This window comes from Gorilla gorilla, chromosome 17, assembly GCF_029281585.2.
Source record: "Gorilla gorilla gorilla isolate KB3781 chromosome 17, NHGRI_mGorGor1-v2.1_pri, whole genome shotgun sequence".
NCBI classification, from domain to species: Eukaryota; Metazoa; Chordata; class Mammalia; order Primates; family Hominidae; genus Gorilla; species Gorilla gorilla.
Window position 1 is genome coordinate 90,712,264 of NC_073241.2, and position 19,001 is coordinate 90,731,264.

At 38.4% G+C, this 19,001-nt stretch overlaps 1 protein-coding gene and 1 non-coding gene across 2 annotated transcripts in view; both read left to right on the forward strand.

Moving 5' to 3' along the window:
- CDH20 (cadherin 20) overlaps positions 1-19,001 on the forward strand; it is a 222,361-nt gene that overhangs the window by 50,975 nt on the left and 152,385 nt on the right. The gene's annotated exons all lie outside the window — the stretch shown is intronic.
- LOC115931518 (U6 spliceosomal RNA) lies at positions 7,019-7,127 on the forward strand. The gene has a single exon (XR_004067989.1). It is a non-coding gene; the product is annotated as a U6 spliceosomal RNA (small nuclear RNA).

The window sequence follows — 19,001 nt, forward strand, 5'->3', positions numbered from 1 at the left end:
TCTTTCCACTATAGTTGTGAGCACTAAATAAGTATCTGATAGGTAATTCAAGGAGATACTGATTTTATTTCCTAACAGAATCTACAGGATTCTCTTAGCATTCATGGCTTAGCCCCAAATAATAACAAATTTTTTTCATGGATAACATCCAGCTTAAGGATTATTAAAAGCCCAACATTAATATTTACCTTTAAGAAAACTAAAAAGCAAATTTGAGAGCATATAAAAATAAAAATCCACTGAAGCCAAGTACTTTATCCCATCAATACAAGAATATCTATTAGTATTAAGCGTGATATGATTAGCTCAATAAATACAAGGAATTTCACAAAATTCCCACCTTTTTCTAAGAATAGCAAAAATAATGGCTGACATTTATTAAACACCTAGTTTCCAGGCCCTATGCTAAGGGGTTTAGATGCATTATCTCCTTTTACCATCTCATTAACCCTATCAAGAAGATAACATCACAGACTCCATTTAATAATTAACGTTTAGAAACGCTAAAGAACATGCCCAACATCTTACCTCCAAACCTGCCTTTAATTCATCATAATATACAAATTTTATTTGTAGTAGAAAAAGGAATAAAAGTCAACAACTTTAACATAATAAACTATAGTTACCTTAAGCTGACAGCCAATATCTACTAATGGCAAACAAAAAAAATCTATGCTTACTATCACCACGATTATGTGAGACTGTCAGTAAGCTCTTGTTAACACAATAAGACAGAACAAAAAATAAAACAGATTTAAACATAGAAAAGAAACAAGAATATAGATTAAAATACAAATAAATATCCATACTTAGGTTAGGAGGATTCTTTTATTGAAGGAGATACATTTTCTAAGCATAAATATATGAAAGGAAATATATGCCAGTGATATATTTCACTACACTCAAAACATCAAAATCAAAAGGCAAAAATGGACAGTAAAAATATATAATATCAACGAACATAATGGACCATACCTCAAGGAAAAAAAATGAAATGAAAAGGCAAAAAAAAATTGGGGGAAAAAAAAACCTTACCATAGTTATGAAGAACACAAAGACCCTGTATAAAAGATATTAACAGTTTACAGCTGGGCGCGGTGGCTCATGCCTGTAATCCTAGCACTTTGGGAGGTCAAGGCAGGCAGATCACAAGGTCAGGAGTTTGAGACCAGCTGGCCAACATGGTGAAACCCCATCTCTACTAAAAATACAAAAATGAGCCAGGTGTGGTGGCACGTGCTTGTAGTCCCAGCTACTCAGGAGGCTGAGGCAGGAGAATCACTTGAACCTGGGAGGTGGAGTTTGCAGTGAGCCAAGATTGCACCACTGCACTCCAGCCTGGGCAACAAAGTGAGACTTTGTCTCAAAAAAAAAAAAAAGATATTAACAGTTTACATAGAAAATGCAAGTGGATTAACATGTAAAAAAAATTAACTTCACTAGTAATTGAGTGTAATCTTAAAAAATAAGGTATGCTTTATACCTACCAAAATAGCAAACATTTCAAATATTTTTTGAGGATATACTGCAACAATTACTTGTAGAAGGGTAAATGTTTCTAACTTCTCTGGTCAGAAATTTATCAATAAATACAGACTCTTAGACACTTCCTATCCTTTGCTATGGTCTGAATGTTTGTGTTTCCTCAAAATTCATATGTGAAAACCTAATCAACAAGGTAAGGATATTTGGAGGTGTGGCCTTTGGCAGTTGACTTAGCAGTTGATTAGGCCCTTTTATAAGGTCACACAGGGATTAGTGCCCTTTTTACAAAAGGCCTGAGAGAGACACTCTCACCCTTCCTTTCTTTTGAGGTCTCATGGAGAAGGCACTGTCTATGAACAAGGAACTGAATCTGCCTATGATGTGATTTTGGACTTCCCAGCCTCCAGAACTATGAGAAATAAATTTCTGTTGTTGATAAGCCACCCATCTGTGATACTTTGTTGTAGAAGCCCAAACGAATTAAGACACCCTTTGGTGTAATAATTCCTGTAATACATATTTCCCCTAAGGAAATAATTAAAATTTGGATGGTAATTTACATAGAAATATGTTCTTTGAAATTTTATATCTAGCATTGAAAACAATGAAACCAGCCTAGCTATTGAACAATAGAAGAATGGTTCAATTAATTTTATTTCATCCTTTTGACAGAATTTTAAGCTTTTAAAATGTTTGAATATTTACTTACTTAAAAGTGATCTATCTCAAAACTTAACTATCAAAAGCTAAATTAAAAAAGGATAGAATATTTATATACAATATGATCTCATGTATCTGTATATTAAGAGAAAAAGATTGAAAGTAAAATATATGAAAATGTTGTGAGTCAATATTTCTGTGTGGCAAGTACACAGTTGATTTTGATTTACATTTTTATCCATTTCTACATTTTACAAAGTTTCTACAAGGAACTGTTATAACTCTTATACTTAAAAAAAGTTATAAATACGAAAGTGCCTAAATTAATAGTATCCTGTGGGTGAATAATTTGGTACTATCTCAATTTTTGTCAGCCAGGAACTCTGGTATTGGTGATCTATTTTCATCCATACATCTATTCAACCTTCACAAATAAAACAGCTTCCATGTCATTGTTGATGTTTATTAGAGTGAACTAATGCCAATGACCAACAATGTGGTCCTGATGGCAAGCACGCCTCTCAGACTGCAGTTCTGGAGCCCAGCTTTCTTACCACAGCAAAGACTGTCAGTCCTACCAAAAGAAGTGGAGAATGGAAGAGTGGGAAGCCAGAGGTAGACAATTACCAGGGTCTGAACTCAAAGTTGCAGCAACTTGTTCTTCAGTGCAATGATGAATCTGTAAAGGCAACATGGTACTCGTTCCTGATTACCCTCAGGAACTGTGAGAACCTACAGGAGCATGTATTCACCATTTGGGATATGCGTCAGTTTGCTCAATTCAATAAATAACCTGTTCTCACTTGACAAAACAGTTGGAATTCATTAAAGTCGGCTAAATTTTGTGATAAGGACGCATGTGATTTACAGAGTCAAGTGCCTTCATGAAATACTTTCCAAACAAGCTTGTCCATACTTTGAGCAAACCCCTTCTTTATTCTAAATATCTACAGAATTGTGTGTGTATACACAGACATCATTATATGTCTGCCAGCCAACTGGACTGTACATCAAGAGTCATACAGAGACAGAGAGATTTACAGTCTTCTAGTGCTTTGAAATCAACAATGTCTACCCAATTAAACTCAATGCTTGTCCATGGTGGAGGAAACATTAGATGAATTATTTCAAATTCTAAGCCCTGATTGTATAGGGGCAATGGATAAGTGAAATGATTCTTTTTCATTTTAAATTCTGTTGCATTTTCCCAAATTTTGTCTCATTGAGTGAATGTTACTTTTATAGTGGGGAAAAAAAACCCTTACAATATTTAATGTTCTTTGCCCTTGCAGAAATTAAAACCTGGCAAGGAAGACAGATTCTACAGCTAGCTATACGGTAGTGTAAAGAGTGCTATACCTACAGTGCAAAGTTCCAGGGGAGTTCACAGGGGAAGGAGAAGATTAATTCTGTCCAGGAAGGAGGAGGCGCCATGAGGATGAGTGAGCTAAACAGAGGAAGCAGTTTATGAAATGAGCCTTGATGGATGAGTAATATTTTTATCTGGCCAAGAAGAGTGTTCCAAGAGAAAGATCAGCATGTAGAAACTCAAAGATGAGAGTACAGAACATACTAGGGGAAGGACAGTTAATCTGGAGTGACAGCCCTTATCTGATGTGGCAACCCCAATTGTCAACCCCTTCCAACTCAATGTTTAGTCTTGATTAACTTTTCATTTCTCAGTATGCATTTGGGTTAAAACTGATTTCTTATTTTACTATGGTTCACAATAAGTAGGACTGCATGCTTCATCTGTCTCAATCTGAAGATTATTTCAAAAATTGAACTAATTTCAAAATTAAACGGATTTAAGTGCTCAGCCAATTCATTTGATTTGCATTTTAGAGATTTCTGTTGAGAAATTATAATGATTCCTCACAGCTCATTATTTTTCACAATTTGATTAAAGGTTCTGTAACTTAGCTAACTCAGGTGTGGAAAAACATTTAGGCAAACACTTTTAAGTGGTTTTATGACATGCGTGTGGACGCGAACAGTAACACAAGTTAGAAATTCTTTCAGGTATTTTAGTCAGTCTTCCCTGAACCAACAGAAAGCCAGTGAGGGAAATCATTTGATGGCAACAAAAGGACTGGGGCTTTCATCTCTGCTCCTCCATCTACTAGGCAAGAAATTACAGCAAATGATAAACTCTGAACCTTGTTTTCCCATCCGTGAAACAGACATAATAGTACCATGCACTCTTTACTTCACAGGACGATTAAAATCACATCAGGGAGCACATGCCATCGTTTATGCAATTCTTAAAGACCTTAGAGATCATCTTATGAGGTCTGTAAATTTTGCTCTGAGAAGCTCCATTCAGGGTCCCCTCACAGCAAAATGAAGGCAGGGTTGAGACAGGCTCAAGGACACTGCTGCAGGATGGGTGAGGCTCCCCCTCTCACATCTCTACTTTCGTCTGAGGAGTCCTCGATTACCTGCTTTACATAGTAGGCTCCAGAAAACCTTTCATACGAAGAAAATATCCAATGGTTTAAAAGGATTGAAAACCACTGATTTATCCCAATTGGCTCATTTTACAATGAGAAAAGTAAAACCCAGAGAAGCTAAATAACTTCCCCAGCGTTAAGTAACTACAAACTGGCAAGGCAGATGATTGAATCCAAGCCTTCTGTTTCCAAGTTCAATGCCTTTTCTACTATACCATATGGTGAAGTTACACAAATATTACATACTGACATGGAAGTACTAAGAATCAGGACAGTTTTGTATAGGAGATATGACATCACCTAGACAGTATGAAAATTCCATTCAGCAATATAAAATGAATTTGTATACTTATTCAATAAATATTAAGTGTCATATATGTCCCAGACATTGTTCTAAGCACTGCTTTCAGCCCCATAAAATTCAGTTTCCAACAAAGAAGTTATGACATCTAAGCTTAACACTGGAATAAAACATCCCCATTCTTGCTGAAATGAATAATTAGTATAGTAGTATAAATGTGGTTATTGCCCATGCAAAAACACCTCTTTAGTTTCCACAGTGAAATAAACACTAATCTGCTTGTACCTGGGCCCACTCTTTCTAAAATTTCTATTATTAATTTGCTCCTTCTATCAAAAGCTAACATGCCACTTGTGGAGTACAGTCCACCTACTTTCACCTTCAAGGAGCTGGATCCTGCAAGCATCTCCTTTCTCTTCTGTATATTTATTTTCTCTCTTTCTGGTGATCATTTTGCAGCACATAAATATGCTCCAGTGACAGTCATCTTAAAAACAAAACAAAAACCTTCCTTGCCCCCATGACCAACTGCCACTCAATTTCCTTTCTTCCTTTCCAAGCAAGTATTTTTGGAAAGACTTGTCTACAGTCACTGAGGCCTTCCCACCCTTACCCCCATCCCATCTGTTGTCAAAGGCAAGCTCCACTGCTTCTGCCCTCTGGAATATGAGAACAGAGATCCTGCCCATTCATCATGTATCCCAGTACTCGAAACAGCACCCAGCATATGCTTAGCTCAGTAAATATGCGTGGAATGAATAAATCATCTAGAACCATATAGTGATTTAGTGAAATACATAATATACAGCTTGCCTGTTTCTCATATATTTCAGAAAGATAGGTCACAATATATGCCAAATTTTACTTGATTGCAAATTAAATTACTTCAGCCACTATTTGAAAAAATTTGTAATGGCCCAGAATGCTAGAGTAAAGCAAACGTATAAATGTAATTTAAGTCCTACCAAACTTGCGACAGGATATTTTTGTATAAGTTGGGAAAATAATTCTAAAATCCATTTTGAAGAATAAATATTTAAAAATAACCAGGAAGACTTGACAAAGAAGAATAATGTGGATAAAACTGCACTGCCAGATATAAAAACTGTGTTACAAAATAACAGTAATTAAAACAGCGTGAATCTGGCACAGGGGATGAGAGATCAAAAACAGAATACAGAGTTCAGAATTGAGCTCAAATGTATTTGGGGATTTGGTAAATAAAAAAGATAGCATTTCTAATCAGGGAAGGAAATAGTGGTTATTCAAGACAGTTGCCTAGGTTAGGGAAGGAAATAGTGGTTATTCAAGACAATTGCCTAGGTGCTTGCTAAATAAATAAGTATCCCTCCCTTACTCCTCACACTGAATTCCAAATACATTCATAATAGAAAATATAGCATTGGAAAACCTTTTTCTAGGCTTGGAGTGAGGAAGGACTTTTGAATATATCAACAAAACTACAACCATAAAGAAAACCACTGACAGATGACAGACGCTACTTAGAAGTGAAAAAAATATGTATATGGTAAAAGCGGAACAAAGTAGAATAGGAAACCCTGTCAACAATACTAAAAGGCGAACAAAAATCTAGCAAACACTTTTGCTATGTACATATGACAAAGGGTTACAAAAAAGTTATGTTTCATCAACAGGGAAAAGAATATCCTGAGATATAAATAGGCAAAAGAAATAGATAATCTACAAAATAATAAATATAAATGGTCAGTAAACACATGAAAAGATGGCCAGTCTCATGAGTAATCAGAAGAATGCAAATTAAAATACTGAATTTTGTTTACCTATTAGCCAGCTAAAATTAAAAAGATTGATAATACACTGGGGTTTGAAAGGGGATAGACAATGGAAGTCTTATGCACTATCAGTGAGAGAATAAACTAGTATGTTTCTGAGAGTTGGTTTGGCAACTAATATAAAATATCCATTAAGGGAACAATCAGACAATTAATACATAATACAATTTGCAGAGTCATTTGTAATTGAAAAAAAGTCCATCGGTAGGAGATTATTGAATATGTAATAATTGATCCATACAAGGAACTATCATAGAGACCTGATTATGGAGATCAACATTTTTGAAATGTAGAGACAGACCACAGTGCTCGCTTCAGCAGCACATATATACTAAAATTGGAATGATACAGAGAAGATTAGCATGGCCCCTGCGCAAAGATGACACACAAATTCATGAAGCATTCCATATTTTTACAAACCTGCACATCCTGTACATGTATCCTGGAACTTAAAATGAAAAAAAAATACAAATGAAAAAGAAAACAAAATAATCCAATAAAAAATGAAATCAGGCAAAAATTTTTAAAAAAATAAAAAGACAGAGATTCACAATATGTCAAGTGGAAAAAGCAGATTCTGAAACTATTCTACCTCAATATTTCTTGACCCAATCCCCTTCCTCCATCTCCATCATTATTCTGCAACATCCTCTCTCTCCTGGTCCTCCAGCCTCCTCTCATGCCTTCCTCCTGTTGATCTTCCACACTGCAGCTGTGGGGAAAGTCCTACAATGCTAGCATCTGAATCTTTCGCCCCTCACTTAAAAATTGTAATAGCTTACCATTGCTCAGAAAGATTACTGCCCTTGCCTGATCTGCTCACACCTCCAGCCCCCTCTCTTGCATCTCTCTCCCACTTGCTCTAGTGACCTTTTCGGTTCTGCTCCCACCCCACCCCACCCCCTACTCCAACCTTGCTCCTTTGCACTTCTTCTCTGTGTGGAACCTTCTTGCTCACACTCCACCTCCCATCTCCACATTGTGCCCATTAATGCCTCTAGACCTTTATGCACTCAGCACAGACGTCATGTCCTCAGGGAAGTCTTCCCTGTTTACCCACTCTAAATCAGCTCCCTTTTATATACAGTCGGTATCTGCAGATGCAGAGGCTGTGGATATAGGCTGGCTGTAAAGGACTTGAGGGGTTGAAGTATCCACAGGGAGTCCTGGAACCAATCCCCATGGATACAGAGGACAGGCTGTAGTCTCACAGCTCTCTTCCTTCTTCCTCAGTCACCTTGTTACAGCTTGGAATTATGTATTTCTAGATTATATCATGACTATCTATCTCCCTCTCCATGCTGAACACAAGGACCATGTCTCTTTTCCTCATCATTATATCTCTGCTACATATTAAACATATTTTAGAGACTGACATGATCAGACACTGAAGCATCTTGAGTGAACGAAGGAAAGGCTAGAATAAGGATTTGCTACTCTATTACTTGACAATTGGTAAGAAATAGATGAAGAGCTATAAGAACTTTTCAATTACTATGGTAAAAAAAAAAAGGTGGATAATTCATCACAAATTTTGAACCATGAAAGCAGCAAGGTGTTTTTTTCCTAGTATGTTTGTCCTTCCCAAATCAGAGACTCAGTGGTGCACTGTCTCGCTGTTGCACCTCACTTCCAGAAACAAGAGGGCAGTCTCATCCCCAGTGGCAGGATCACTACCCAAGTCAAATTTACAGCAAACTCTGGAATTCTGATGCTGAGAACCAGACCCTCTTGAACCTAGTGGCCTTATTTCCTAAATGTTGCCCATAATAAAGCCAGTTTTATTTTCCATTTGTAAACTGTAAATCAGAAATTCAATGTTGAATTGATTCCAGATTTCTTCTTCTTACTCTCTGTTGCCATGTTCCTAAGATAGTCTCACTTTCTTGAAAAATTCCACTATAAACCAGAAAAGGGGAAGATCAACTACCCCTTCATCTTCTTTCTCTTTTCCTAGGCTTTGCACACCACACTTCACAGTGCCTGCCAAATCCAGCCATACCCACCTAGGAAACTCAGAACAGACATTTTGCTTCCCACAGTTATCAAGTGGCTCCCAGCTCAACACTGTATTTTTAAAATTTGGAATTGTCAATGTTTATCGGTCAATGCAGTGAAGAATCCAGGCCTTTGCATAGAGCCCAGCCATTTCTCCCAGGTAGGCTACTCTTACCTCACTTAAGAAGGTGAAGGATATTTGAAGAAGAAGACTGCAGTGGTTCAAGGTGGCTAATGGTTTTATTTTTTAAGGATGCAAGAAACTTACAGTGCATTTTGGCATCAAATACAAATTATATAAATTGTGTATAGCTGTAGGCAGATTGGCACCTGTGGATAGTGGGTGGTTGAAGATTTATAGTCAATATTTAGTCAACAGCTCAGTCACTGTCATAGAAATGTCTCTGACTTCTTTTAAACATTATTTGCTACTTCATGTTCATAAGTTTAGGTAATCATTTTCCTGACCAGTTATATAAAAATAATTTTTAAAATAATACATCTCAAAGACGTTTGACATAATAGAAAATGGGGCTGGATGTGTGTTTATATACATAGTGTAACTGAAAGAGCATATTTCCAGTTGGCAGACCTGCAGCAGGCCATTTAACATTTCTAGAACTAAGATTCCTTACCTGCAAAATTTAAAAATAAACCAAATTAGGTCCAAAGCCCCACTCTCCTTCTCATTAATTTTTTAATTTACGTAATAATCTGATGGTGTCTCACTTACAGCATTAATCAGATCTGACTTGTGTTTTAGGCATCTGAGTTTGTCATACTTTACCCACTCTCTCTACCTCCCCCAAGTTCAGGCCCTGGAAGCCAGGGATTTTGTTTCATTCATTTGTATGTTCCCTGCTATACCCAGAAAGTGCCTTGAATGCTCAGGTGCTCAGAACAGATTCCCAATCAAATGCGAGTGGCCAGGAGGGAGCAGAGCCCATAACACCACAGTTATATATTCTGGATTGTCTCCCCAAAATTCGATTGTTGAGGTTCTACCCCACAAGACCTCAGAACACAACTTTATTTGGAAATAGGGTTCTTACAGATGTAATTAGTTGTTAAGATGAGGTCATTAGGGTGGGCCCTAATCCAATATGACTGGGGTCCATATAAAAATGGGAAACTTGTGCACAGACACACACACAGGAAGAATGTCACGCGAGGATGAAGGCAATGATTGGGGTGAGGCTTCTACACCCCAAGGCATGCCAGTGATCACCAGCAAATGTCCAGAAGCCAAAGGAGAGGCTTGGAACATCCCTCAGAAGGAACCAACCCTGCAAACACCTTGATCTTGGAATTCCAACCTCCAGAACTGTGAGACAATAGATTACCGTTGTTTAAGCCACTCCATCTGTGGTACTTTGTTACTGCAGCTCTAGGAAGGAATATGCTCACTGCTTTACCACTTGCTGCGTCAATAGAGGTACAGCAACGAACTCCTCAGGGCCTCCATGGTGTTTACCAATGTCACTGCCAGAGGGCCGAGCCCACCTGGCAGTTGTCACCAGTATCTTCATCCTCATGTAATCTCTGCATCTGACTACCTCCCTCACCCTGTCTCTCTCCATCCACCCTCCTGCTTGGCCTTGGGGTATTTCAATATTCTCCACCTTTTCTTAGAATGGTCCTTCCTCCTCCTTGCCCGAAGAGGAACCTGTGTACCCCTAGAAGAAACCACTGTCTAGAATCTGCAGCTACCTTCAGTGGAGACTGTTGGTCATTCACACTCCTCATGCCTCAAGGCCAAGACTTTGAGTTGTTCAAGACTACTTCTTCCTCTCCCCCTTGCAAAACCTCCCACTTCTTTAAGGTTCACACTGTACCCTCTGCTCTCTGTCCCCTGGCCATAGTTACATCATTCACAGATACTGAGAGAAAAGTGGTAAAGAATGCAGGCTCTGGGGCCAGGCTGTCTGGGTCTGAGAACTAACAGACTTGACACTCACTAGCAGTGGTGCTTGGCAAAGTTTACAAACCTTTGTAACCCTCACTGTTCTCATCTATAAAATGAATGTAACAATAATATATAAAATTCATAGTGCAGTGCCTGGTACTTGATAAGCACTGAATAAATATTAGCTATTATTATGTGAGTTTTTAGGACTGAGTCATCTTCATCTGCACCTTAATGACCGTCTTCTTTGTCGATGCCTTCCATACATGTGTGGATGACCCATCCCAAACCTGGATTGTTGGTTCTTTGATCTCCTTACCTCCAAAGACCTTCTCCTTCACATCATCTGAACCACTGATGCCCCTGGTCACATTCCAGCCTTATCAACTCCAAAATCTGTATTACCTCCAACTTCTGAAATTAAAAAGATTCCATACTCCAATCACAGATGTTAATGTTTTGTCATATGTGCTTTGTATTTTTTTGAAATAAATTTGTCTACTAGTAAAAACATATATATTTTCAAATACTCTCAATATAAAAATTATATGACCTTGGCCAGGCGCGGTGGCTCATGCCTATAATCCCAGCACTTTCGGAGGCCGAGGCGGGCAGATCATGAGGTCAGGAGATAGCGACCATCCTGGCCAACATGGTGAAACCCTGTCTCTACTGAAAATACAAAAATTAGCTGGGCGTGGTGGCACACGCCTGTAATCGCAGCTACTTTTTCGATAGTGTTAGAAACCATCTCCCTCTGAGACTGTGCATCGGCCTTGCAGTGAAGTGAAGATTGTTCCCCAATCTCTCTCCAGGCATAGTATCTCTCCTGTGCACTCACACGGTGTGTGTGTGTGTGTGTGTGTGTGTGTTCATGCACGCACACCATTTGGAGAGGTACATCTTGATAAATTAGGAACAAGCACCATTGAGGGGATTCAATTCACTTTAACCTTAATAGCTATTTCTTAGACTACAGAAGAGTGCTCTCTCTCTAGCGGCTGCTGCTATTAATAGTATTGCCCTTTCCTCTCCTGAAAGAGTATTAGTTCATTCAGAAAAATCACCATCCAAGTTAGAAGCCATAAAAACCATTTTCCAAACTCTTCCTTTCTAGGCATTCTTCTGGAAATCAATAATTTAATTTACTAAAAACTAACAATTTTTTAAAACCTCTGTGGGTACCTTCACCTGTTCATCCTTTTTTTTTAAGACCAGTTTTTATCTGCTCAGAGGGCTTAAAACATTCTCTTATACATTTTCAAACTCAACCTCATCACAGCCCACTGATATTTCCAGAATCAACAGTGACTTCTAGGAATGGAGCTCCTTTCTGTTAGACAGCTCTCCCACAGGGTTACACATGTTGCCTCCAGATGACTTGGCTTTCATCTTAGAGTTTGTAATCAACCCAGGGTGTGGATACATGCTGCAGGTGAATTTTTAGCAAACCTGGAAGATATCTCCACATGAAACAGGTAGGAACTTCAGTCCATAAATGCACATGAGCAAGAGACCAACTTTATTTTTTCATTATTCCCTTTCCATTCTGAGCCTCTGTCCTGCAGAGGTAGCAGGCAGTTAATCCCCAGCAAACAGCAACTCTGCTTTTCCTGGGGTTGACCTAACTTCCTGGGGCCAGGGGAAGCCTTCATAGCAGTAAGACATTGCTGAGGGCATTTGCAATTTGTCCACACACAGTCTCCTCTGAGACATCTCTCATTGCTGTCTGTTTATCCCTTCAAGCCTGGCTGTTCTTGCCACTACGTATGTTCCCGGGGACCATGAACTACTTGGTTTCTATGCTGTACTGGGGCACCAGAGTCTCTGTGAAACTATCCAAGACCCCAGATATAACGTGCTGCCAGTTACTCTAGTGGGAGAGGTAGGTGTTGCTTCCATGGGCATCTAACATAGGATATAAGAAACAGATTGCCCAACCTCAGTATCTTCTGGATTCTTGGGGGTTGACTCCTTCCCTAAGACTTTCTCTGGAACCCACCTACATCTCTGCCCTCCTTACTCCCCTTCCATCTATTTCCCATCGTCACCCAACCTCCCCATACTGAAGGAATATTTTATCTCATCCAGGAGAATAATTTTCTCTGCCTCATAAAATTTCTTCCAGGCATTTTTCCTGGAGTCCTCCTGGCCTGGCCTACCCACTCCTGAAGCAACAAAGCACATGACTGCCTGCTGCAGCCCCGCAGCCCTGTGGAGTTTCTTGAGCATCCAAGGCCTTCCCAGGGCCTGGATACTCTCAGGGCTCTCGGGCTGGCTCCTTTTAACCAATCCTGCCTCCATGTAAATGTCACTTCCCTGACCACCCTATGCAGCCACCCATCACCCTCCACTACCCTGCTTGTTACAGCTCATCATTTTTTGTTTGTTTCTTGCTCACCTGTTTATTGTCTGTATTCCCTCTGGACTGTAAATTCCAGAACAGAGACTACCTCTGTCTTGTGGTTAAGAACACAAACTTTGAAGCCAGCCTGCCTGGGTTCTAATCTCAGCTCTGCCACTTACTAGCCATGTAAACTTAGGCAAGTTACTCAACCTCTGTGACTTAGTTTCCTCATCTGTAAAATGAGGGAAACACACCTCATAGAGTAATTATGAGAATTAAATGAGTCAATGCCTGGCATGTAGTAAGTACTATCAAGTGTTTATTAAAAGAAGTATTTAGCACTTAGTATAATGCCTTAATCATAAGAGGTACAGAAAATGTTTTTGTTGAATGTAGGAATTAATAAAAGAATGAATGAACGCTACAACTCCAAACAAATGTAGTCTTCCAACTGTGATTCACTTGCTCTGCTAGCTAAGTCAGAGTGCAACAAGATCAAGCCTATTTGCTTGAATCCTAACAAGGGCAGCGTAACTTATGGCTTTGTATCAACTAACTACATCCCTAGCCTGTGTAGCCATCTAGCAATTGCACTGTGCTGTTTACAGGTTGTAATGAATGAGAGTCTGAATGGGTCACTATTTGTCTGTCACAACTAGTATACGAATCATACATAGTACATGTCTTATTTACTCTAATTTTATAGTTTTATCTGCTTTGTAATTGATAGTTCTTGTTTCTAATCATCCTATAAAAACTATGTAATTTGCCAACAATTCCAGAACCTGAAAAGAGTAGTATCAATTTAATTATGGTCTTCTTAATTTATATACATATATCTATATGTACATATTTACTCAAGTAGCTGGTTATGATTAGGAGATCATAATTAGAAGATTAAATGATGAGCCAGGTATTGAAGGGATAATCTATGGAAATGTCTGAAAAACCTTTCTGCTGATCAGCATATTGACATCTTATTTTCAATGTGTAAAAACAACAACAAAAAAGGAAAATATAAGATATTTAAGAAGATATAAAAATGGTTCTTACAGATGAGTTATTGTGAATTTAAGATGGTCTCCCCTATCTACAGAGCACAGGCCTTCTTGTGTTATTCATTTGTGGGCATTGAGACTCCTGAGTGTATCCTTTTCTGTTAGGTTTGCTTTTCCTCTGTCCACTCCAGGTCACTCTACAGGAATCAATGGCATTGTCAGCATGGCCCAGTCACAAAGAAGCATGGCCCAGTAAGAAAGAAGATTACGCTAATATTAACAAATAGAAATGAGTTAGAAGGATATATTTACTGTGGGAAGATCTGGCCTATATCAATATGTTCTGAGTGGCCAGCACAAGTCTGCCAGGGAGGACAGGGTGGGCCCCTTGACCCCATGATGAAGGGAAAATTACTATTTCCCTGGCCCAAACTTATCAGCTTTTGAGGAGCACAGGGTTGTCATGGGTAAATGAGAGTCCCTTCATTTACCTGTTCATACAGTACATTTGAAGTTTAGTCAAGGCATGGAAAATATGAAACTTTTATCAACATGACTAATGGAATGAAGACATAAGTCAGACACATTTTGCAGTGACCAACCTCTCCGATCCTGACTGCATAGTCATTCACTGCTAATTCACATTGGGTTTTCAGTGGGGTTCATAGAACACCAGCAGTTGTCTGTACCTCACAGAGCAGGACGTCTGAGAAGTTTAGTGAATGTTCCTCACAGCAACATGTTCTATATTCCACCATTAATTCCATAAAGTACTCGAGTAGCCTAACTTCTCATTTAACCTCTTCTTTCTGCTTTCCTTGAGTCTCATGTTCCACTTTTAAAATCCACATAGCTAGAAGGCCACATATGGAAATGATATCTCCCTGTTACACTTGGCTTTGTGTCAATATTATGATTCATTTTATACATTTCTTCTCCAGCCCGAAATCCCATCATGTTTTGTTCAGCTCACTGGATCAAAAATACATCACCATATCATTTCCCCACTGGAAAACATACTACTGCCATTTTTTTCATGGAAATCAGTCTTTAATATTTGTTCACTGATCTTCACCTCCCCCACCAATGCCTCTGTCTACCCCTGCCTAAAATTACTCATCATTCCAATAAGTTAATATATTGGAATGGAAAAAATTTGCTTTCAGTCTCAGGGATCAACTTATAATCATCTTAAATCAGCCTCTTTTTAATTGATGAGTCTATAGCAAATTGCATACTTTGGTTTACTCTGTAAAAAATACAATTACACTAAGGCAAAGCTGGTTATGACTCATGTATAATGAAATGAAAACAGTATCATCATTAAGCACCAAATAAAGCCATTGATTCCGTGTATTATTCTGTCAGTTTTAATTGAATTGCATTTCCCCCTTTCAGTTCTTAATTATGCAGTTCATGCTGAATCTTTATTTTTATGCACAGAATAGGATAATGTTCTCTTCCTCCTTACCTTAGTGTCTAAAAATATAAGCCTATTGAGAACAGAAAAGTCTTTGTTGGTCTTAATTAAAGCAAAACACCTGCTTTTATCCTGGGAGCTGAATGTGTTGCTGTACTGTGAGACTGTTACCAAGTGAGGGGATAATAGGGCTGCTTCCTGTTGCATGTCCACCTCCCTGACATGTAGTCGCAGCCTCTTTCCAAATTCTATCAGAAGAAGAAAACATCACACTATCTGGCAAAGGAGGTCCATGGGGCCTCTCCAGCCTGCTAATGAGCATTAACTCTTGTCTAGACTGTCAGGTCTAGACAGAGCAAGGCAAAGTAGATACTGCTTAACTTGGGGGCAGATGTGATTAGTGAGATAACAGTCAATCTGAAAATTCATTCTTTTCTTCAGTTAACTTGCGAAAGACCTAAAGGCAAAAGCAGGACTCTCTTCTCTGGTAATATGTCACATAACTGAGATTATGTGCAAGTGAAAATGAGCAAAGGGAGATGGAATGTCTATCAAACCTAGATTTAAAGGAAATCCTGCTACCACAGTGTAATTTCTGTAGTTGAAAAAGAGACAAAGGGATCACAGCCTCTACCCTCCTCTCGTTCCATAATTGTGTTAGCTGTGTCGAAAGTGCTTCTGCCAGATTCAGGTAAATGCATCACCCTAATACCTGCACAATTTTATTTCTAGGATTCAATTCACAGGAGGCAAATGTTCTTGTGTAAAGATATCAAGTGATAGTGTTAGGAAGTTATTCGTCTTGGACCATATAATAAAGGCTATCTTGGGATTCAGAACCAAAGAATGAGCTCTGGTCAGTCTTTGGTGTCCCAGTGGTATTCGATATAAACTGAAAGATTATTATCATTGGCTTGAAACCCCCAATGACAAGGGCCTGACTCATAATAAGTATTTAGTGGGAAAGAGGAAGTGGCTGCTATTTAGACTTAACCTTAGAGTTGAGGGATTGGCCTCCTCGGGCTGAGAACATTTGATCTAATGCGTTGAAGGGCTGGCCCTCCCTGGAATATCTCCTACCTCTGGCATATCAAACTATGCTCTCCGTGCAGCTGCATCTCCAGCATCCATGCTAATAGAGGACACTATCTTGGAATGAGAAGAGGCACTAATCATTCTCATACTTATTTTACCCATGTTCAAACTCATCTGCCAATATTTCCTTGTGCAATGTGCTGCAAAGCATTCTAATAAGCTTATTCCAGTTCCATCTTTTTTAAATTCCCAACCTATCCTTTGATAAAAGTGAGGAGAGAAAGGAAAATGCCCAAGAAATAAGAAAAGGGATTTAGGATGGGAAGAGGGAACTCATATTTATTGCGTTATGTTACAGGCACTATTGGGTTCTATACATTAGTGAACCGTTTTTGTTGTTGTTGCTGTTGTTTTTATATCAATCATCAGGTGTGTGTGTGTGTGTGTGTGTGTGTGTTTACACACATATATTTATGTATAGGATAACAGGGAAACAAGATAAAGTGACTTAGATACTGGACAACCAAGGGTTAAATGTAAATTCTAGGACATGACTCTACATATTTATAATATCCCTGACTTCAGATTCTACAGTAACAGGTAGCCGGTAAGTCTATAAGTAATGTTGATTTTCCATGTTCATTGTTCCTAATGCTGCAGACTAAATGCATATGCCATGGTAACATCTATTTCAAATCAATTTCCTACAAATGCCTTTCACAACTATTTTGTTTTTATTAATAAATTAAAACACAGCATACTTGAGCAATGTATTTTTGTTCCGTGCAAATTAACAGAGATCCAAAAAGATTATGAAGGAGATAAAATTTGCATTTACAAGAGACTCTCCTTCAGAAGGGTTTATGAAATTATTCTTTCACTATTCAAAATAGGAAACCATAAAACAAGGAGATTAGAATAAATCCTTGGCAAAAATTCACACGAATACTTCCTGCCAACATTTTAATTAAGGATAATAGGTTGGCTTATCAAATATAATTGAGGGAATATTGACCAAAGGTTGGTTTGTCTAAGGGGCAGGCAATGGAACATGAGGTTCTAGTCACAGCCTCTCTCACATTTCCCCTTGACTCCCTTTGCAAAGAGACATTTTCCCTCACCTTGACTTCTCAGACCTAGAAACAGATAAATCAGAAGGCGCAGCTGGATCTGACCCCCAGGTTCTGTGGAAGTGGAAAGCATTCTGGTGCTGATGGAACTTTTCAAAGTTAGACACTAAAGGTATCCCCATGCCTTTGGGGATCCAGTAGGATTCTCATGCCAGAGGAAGGCTCATTCTTCACCCTGCTGTAACTTGGGCCTCAGCAAATTCTCTGATAAGATTTACTGAAAAACTTCCAAATGTAGGACAACATAGATTTCCCCTGCCAGCACAAAGGAATAACTTTCCTGAGATTTAAAAACCATCATATATTCAAGGGGGAAAAAAAAAGGAAATTGACTAGCAAAACTACTTCATGAAATACATCTCTTGATTCCCTAATGCCATCCTCTTTATGAACCAGATTTTCTCATGGCCTAAACTACTCCCTGATTGTAAATTAAGCACCATATGAATAACCTGCCTGATGGTATTACAGTGATCTAAGGTTAATGTTTAACTATTAACAGAAAATAGGATTCCAGGTACTATAACCTGAGAAGAGTACCATTAGGGTACCATTTAGAAAATTCTGTTTAAGTCTTATAATAAAGGAGCAACTTAACAGCTAGAGAAATTTGAGCCAATGAAAAAATTGATGTGAAACGAATCTATCCCCTGGGCTGGGGTATTTTATGTTTCAATATTGAAACTTGAACATTTTTTTACACCAGAAAAGTTATTCTTAGTAGTTGGCAGAGTAAATCCATGTTATCGTGCATTCTGAAGCAGTTCAGCTGAATCTAATTAGAACATCTGCAGATTTATGCAGCTTTCTGTATATTAAAGTCCTAACCCTTGTGAAATAAATATTTCTCCTCAATCCTTTATTTTTACCCTTCTCAGGGTTAATCAGACTAATATGGTATAAATTTTAACAACCATTTTTATGATCCCAGGATGAATGGTGCAATACAAGTCTAAAATATCAAGATCTTATAAATAGTGTCAGTATGTACTGGCTTTCAATGCCTTCCTCCTGGCCATCAATTTTGGCTTAGAGAAAGGGAAACAATTATGAACTCAGTCACTTGCTTCTTTGTATTAGTTTTTCAGAGATTTTCAAGGTGATCCATGCATTTCTGGGATGTTGAGGAGAACGTGTTTGGTCTTACTGCCTCTCGATAGAGAATTCATTGAATCATGTAGGCAATTAAGCTAAAAAGGTCAGTTTGGTTTTACCACTTAGACAAATTACTCAAACTCATGTAGAAAATGAGTGTTTTGCTAGAGTTATCTTTAAAATACTTCTTGGGAAACAAGGCTACCATGTTTCTTTGGTAACAAAACACCTAGATGTAGCACTTCATATTAGGACTTTTGTCTTAACCAGCCTTCTATGTTAGATCAGGCTGATAAGTAATTTCTACTTCAGTCATATAATACCTCAAGGTGTTACCAAGTAGTCTTAAAATTAGTTTT